The following is a 6,000-nucleotide window of genomic DNA, read 5'->3' as shown; positions in this document are numbered from 1 at the left end:
GTGTGTGTGTGTGTGTGTGTGTGTGTGTGTGTGTGTGTGTGTGTGTGTGTGTGTGTCCTCAGTGAACTGTATCAGTCTCTGCAGTATCTTCCAGCTGCAGCACTCAGTTCAGTTTCTGTTCAGTCTGACTGAGGGAGGTTTTTGTACGACTGTTTTTCACTGTGTGAACACAGCTTGACTGTTCAGCCAGTGATAACTCTGACAGTAATAAACTGCTGCATCTTCAGCCTGGACTCCACTGATGGTCAGAGTGAAGTCAGACTTTGATCCACTGCCTGTAAAACGAGCTGGAATCCCTGATACTCGAGTGCTAGCGTAGTAAATGAGACGTTTAGGAACTCCTCCATCTTTCTGTTGGTACCAGGCTAAACAGTGAGAGCTGCCAGAAACAAAAACATTCTGACTGGTCGTACACTTGATGCTCACAGTTGCTCCCACAGCAGAGCTCACTGCTCCAGGCTGAGTCACTGTGATCTGTCCTCTAGACTCTGAGGACACAGAGACAAAAACATAAAGCAGCTTCATGGTTTTGTGGGCTTCATTTCAGAGGGACAGATGTTGATAGAGGAGAGGAGTTTGATTCTCTGGACTTTACCTGTGAAGCAGCAGCAGAGGAGAGTCCAGATGAGGACGCAGATCAAAGTCATGTTTTTGATGAGGAGCATTTCTGTGGCTTCTGTTGTGATGAAGGACAGCTGTCAGTCATCCAGTGTTCAACTCTCAGGACTATAAACTCTCCCAGAGCACTGGAGCATGGTGCTGCTGATGCAAAGTGCCTCTCTATGGAAATGAACTGACTCCAGCACGACTGCATAATTAGTCTTTGCAATGTGAATTCACTGGTTTTCAACATGTTTTGAGATGTAATTGGGTTGGTAGCTTTTTATTATTCTATTTATTACTTTATCCAGGACCTTTAAGCCTTCTCCTGATACACAATCTGGTAATGTGGATTAAAAGCAGAATTAAACATTCATTCAGCTACTGCTATAAAAGTGATCAATGAACCTTTTGGAGTGACTTTTTTCCTAGACTGACTCCAACACAGACTTGGACCAGGCTCATAATGCTGTTTAATAATGGATCAATCAAATTAACATACCACTGAATAAAGGTCTCAAAGTCAGTTTTCTAAAATCTGGAATGTGTTTGAACAGACTGCCACAAGGATACGTCTTTGTTTTTTAAAGCCAGTTCATGGACAGATAAGACCTGTTAATTAAACAGATCATTGATTGATTTTAAGTAAAATAATTGCATGTATTGTTAATTAATTACTCTCCATATGAGGTCCAAAGAGATCATCACCACAGGAAATAACAAAATAAACATAAGAGCAAAAACTTTAGGACTGTCCGAATCAACCACCATCATTCGTAAAAGGAATAAATGCATTGGACAGCACGATACTAAAAAGGCCTGAAAAACCACTGAGCTGCACTCAGCTCCCACTGAAGGTTTGGACTAAGAGGCTGCTGGCTCTGTGGCCCGTCCGAGCTGTGGCACTGTATGTTGCATGTACCCACTCGATTCGGACAACGGACCAGCTGTTAGTTTCATTCCATCCCGGGATTCTGGGAAGCCCCCAGTCCAAGTCATCAGCTGTGTCAGCCTGACTGTACTGAGAGTAATTAATAGTAATTAATACTGTTGGATTTGAAGGTAAAATCCACAGACTGAACTTGTGGCCTTCACGTTTCTACCCCTCTTATGATCGAAAATCATGTGGGTCATATGTGTGTGTGTTTATTTGGGTGACTCTGTCATGGTCCTGGGTCATGTGACCCAGTATTCTGAGTTTCTTGATGTTTTCTTTTTCCTTTCAGTCTAGTTTCATTTCAGTTTATCGAGTTACATTCCGTCACGCCTGGGTTACAGTTTTAATTCATGATTTTTCAAGCTCCCCATTTGTCTCATCCCTGTGTGAAGTTTTCTGTGTTAAATCTTCGTGTGTTTATCTGTCATGTTTCATGTCCAAGTTTTCTTTGTTTGTCTAGTTCCAGTCATGTCTGGGTCTCGTTATGTTTCCCGTTTTATTTTGAAGGATCCTTGTGTTTTGTGTTTATTGTATTTAGCTTCACGTCCCCTGTCCTGTCATTATGTTAATTGTTGTCAGCTGTTTCCCATGTGATTCCGCTTCCCCTGATCATTCCTTATGTGTACTTAATCCGTGTGTTTCTGCTCAGTCGGTGTCAGATCGTCTGTTAACCTCACCACAGTATTCATAGGTTTACCTCATTGTTCCGCTGTGTGTCCTAGTTTACTCAGTGTTCATAGTTTTGTTGTAGTTCTTTCACTGAGTGTCACGGCCTTCTGTTAACACAGTGTTCATCGTCTCCTTAGTTTCCCTAGTTTTATGTTTTTTCTTCTACAATAAAGGGTCGCTTTATTTTTGAAACTACGTTTTGTCTCCACCGTGTCTGCATCTGGGTCTACTTCATTCTTCACACCGGCGCACCCCGCCGTGACAGACTCTTCCCATCAGAGGATGTATGTGTGGGTGTTTCTCTTTCGTCCCTCACAGGTGCCTGCTGAGTGGTTGGGTTGACTGATTCCTGTTCCCAAACTGTGTACAGAAATCTGTACATTACAGAGAGTGCAAGCATGCACATTTTTTATTTTCGTCAGCCAAAAAGTTTACTGATCTTTGAGAAAATTATGTAACTTTAATAACTATATGTTCTAACTAGGGACCGAAAGTGCTTAAAATCTCAGAGAAGCGGTGTAGGTGAGGTAGAAAGTCATTAGGATTACATGTTACATATCACACATTGACTCACTTTGTCTTAGATAAGTGTGTGTGTGTGTGTGTGCGTGTGTGTGTGTGCGTGTGCGTGCGTGCGTGTGCGTGTGCGTGTGTGTGTGTGTCCTCAGTGAACTGTATCAGTCTCTGCAGTATCTTCCAGCTGCAGCAGTCACTTCAGTTTCTGTTCAGTCTGACTGAGGGAGGTTTTTGTACGACTGTTTTTCACTGTGTGAACACATTCTGACTGTTAGGATAGTGAAAACTCTGACAGTAATAAACTGCTGCATCTTCAGCCTGGACTCCACTGATGGTCAGAGTGAAGTCAGAGTTTGATCCACTGCCTGTAAAACGAGCTGGAATCCCTGATATTCTCTCATGAGCACGCTTAATGAGCAGTTTAGGAACGTCTCCATCTTTCTGTTGGTACCAGGCTAAATGATGGTAGTTGCTAGAAACATAAACATCCTGACTGGTCGTACACTTGATGCTGACAGATCCTCCCACAGCAGAGCTCACTGCTCCAGGCTGAGTCACTGTGATCTGTCCTCTGGACTCTGAGGACACAGAGACAAAAACATAAAGCAGCTTCATGGTTTTGTGGGCTTCATTTCAGAGGGACAGATGTTGATAGAGGAGAGGAGTTTGATTCTCTGGACTTTACCTGTGAAGCAGCAGCAGAGGAGAGTCCAGATGAGGACGCAGATCAAAGTCATGTTTTTGATGAGGAGGATTTCTGTGGCTTCTGTTGTGATGAAGGACAGCTGTCAGTCATCCAGTGTTCAACTCTCAGGACTATAAACTCTCCCAGAGCACTGGAGCATGGTGCTGCTGATGCAAAGTGCCTCTCTATGGAAATCATCTGACTGAAAACAACAAGTAGTTGGATCAAATAGTCGATGCTGTTTATCAATTAATCAGTGTTACACCCCGGCCTAGGCAACCGGGGTGCAACGTAGAAAAACAAAGATAAGGAAAATAAAACTACGAAGAAAAACACTAAGGCTCTCCACCAAAATCCCAAAAAGTGTCTCAAAACGAATTTATTTCCATCAAAACACAAAACGTCAAACTATTTACAACGGGGGGGAAGATCGCGACCATGACAACTGACACACAGGGCTTAAATACATGGAGGGAACAATCAGGGAATGGACAACAGGAGGGAAACACAGCTGGGGCAAATCAGAACTGACGAGACAGGGAAAATGTAAACTGAACACACTAAGATGACACAGACTTTCAAAGTAAAGTAGGAAACACATAACAGTCACGCAAAAACAACACATTACCAACGCCAAATCGTCAATCCCGGAGGAGCACCTAGACACTCAAATCCACACACAATTACGGTCACAGCCGTAACCAGTCAGTTTATGAAAATGTTTTCTTTCTTGTGTTTTAGGACACATCCACACATTGATGGATGTGTGGGATTTTTAAATTTGGGTATTTTCTGCAATCTTTTACAAAAACATGTTCATTGACTGAGAAAGGCAAGAAAATGTTTCATGATCAAACCAGAGCAGTACTTTGTGATATAACCCCAAGTGTTGCCAAATGCCAACAAAACATGCAAACAATGTCTGAAGATAAAGGCACAGACATCCATCCTTGTAAGACAAAATCTGATTTCCTCTTGTTCACTTAAAAAAAGAAGAAGAAAAGAAATGTTGTACTTGTCTACTCAAACACATGAACAGAGTTTCAGAGAATCTTCACCCTGAAAGAAGTTTTAGAAATGTATCTGTCAGCAAATCAAAGAACCGCTTACATGTAAGCAACAGGACAGAATAGAAAAGCTTTCCCCCAAAAAAGAACCTGCACATTTGAACATGGCGTCAAAAATGAAAGACATTAAAAAAAATCAGAGGAAAGGTACAATTTGCAAAACCTATTTTAGAGTTTTGTAAAACTCAGTACAAAAAAACTTGCAGTGATTCACATTGATGCATGATGCTGACCACAGGATGCAAAAGTTAAACATGCCCACAGCGCAGAATCATTCATCTCTGTTTTAATTTGATATTTTTATAACAGGACAACCTGTGAGGCTGGAAAAACTTCGGTTTCGTGCCCTGAACAGGTCACTTTCTGTTTTGTGATGTAGTGTCTGCAGTGTTGGGAAGGTTACTTTTAAAATGTATTCCACTACAGATTACAGATTACATGCCCCAAAATGTATTTTGTAACGTATTCTGAATACTTTGGATTACTTAATATATGATCATGCTTTTTACAACTACATAAATGTACTATTGCTGTGTGATTTATTAGTGTTACTGAAGGCTACTTGCCGTACCAATAACAACTCGATTTTTACATCTTAATATAAATGAGTATCAGTAGGTGGACATTAGGTAAGGCTGCACTTTTTGCAGTAATCTGCAAACGCATATATAAAACAGGTCCACAGCTCCAAACTGTAGTAAAGGGACCTCTGGCTAATCCGTCGGGTTCGTGTCGGGCTCGTAGCTGAAAACTAGCTTTACTTTGTTGTCTGGGTCAAGTTTGTAAGAGACAGAGAGAGGCGTTGAAAGGCTGCTCCAGCAGAACTTATTGTTTCGGAGGAAAACACGAACACAGTGTCCAGTCGAGTCTTAATAGCTTACTTACAGCTGGGCTCGTCAGGCTCTCTGTTTGGCTGCTGTGGTTATTATCATATTTACATGCTTCCAGCTCCCTGCATCAAAATAAACTTTTTCCAGCAGTGCAGTATGAGTCCTCAGCATCCCAGAAACGACACAGAAAGTCATAAAGTCAAACATAACTTTTAAAAACACAAGTATAGGCTCATAAGGCCACGATGGTAAAAAAAAAAACTACATTTCCGCAAAATGGCGTCACTTCCGGTTTCGGGCAGGACATGGAGGACATGTGATAGTTCACGCTGATGGACGTAGGAAGTGTTACAAACAGCTGATCGGATCGGCAAAGCGTGTTTCTGGAATATTTTTTGTTGCTGCAAGTGCTTTTTATGCAGTTTTTGCAAAGCTTTATGTGGAAGGAAACTGTGACCGAGGACAAGCTGATGACATAAAATGTAAGTACAACTCCTCCGGTTTCATATGCAAAAAAAATTATTGCGCTAGCTCACGTGGTTGCAGTGCTACCGGGATTTAAAAATAGTTACGCAAATTGGAGCGTGTCCGCTCCTACCGGCTTTAAAAGGTTAAAGAGGGCTGCTATTCATCTTTAGAGACACGTATCAGTGCCCCACTGAATGTCGTCTCTCCCTCAACTGCTTGGGAATTAAA

Source organism: Astatotilapia calliptera, chromosome 22 (assembly GCF_964374335.1).
Source record: "Astatotilapia calliptera chromosome 22, fAstCal68.1, whole genome shotgun sequence".
Lineage (NCBI taxonomy): Eukaryota > Metazoa > Chordata > Actinopteri > Cichliformes > Cichlidae > Astatotilapia > Astatotilapia calliptera.
The sequence above is the reverse complement of the archived record's forward strand: the minus strand, read 5'-3'. Positions refer to the sequence as shown.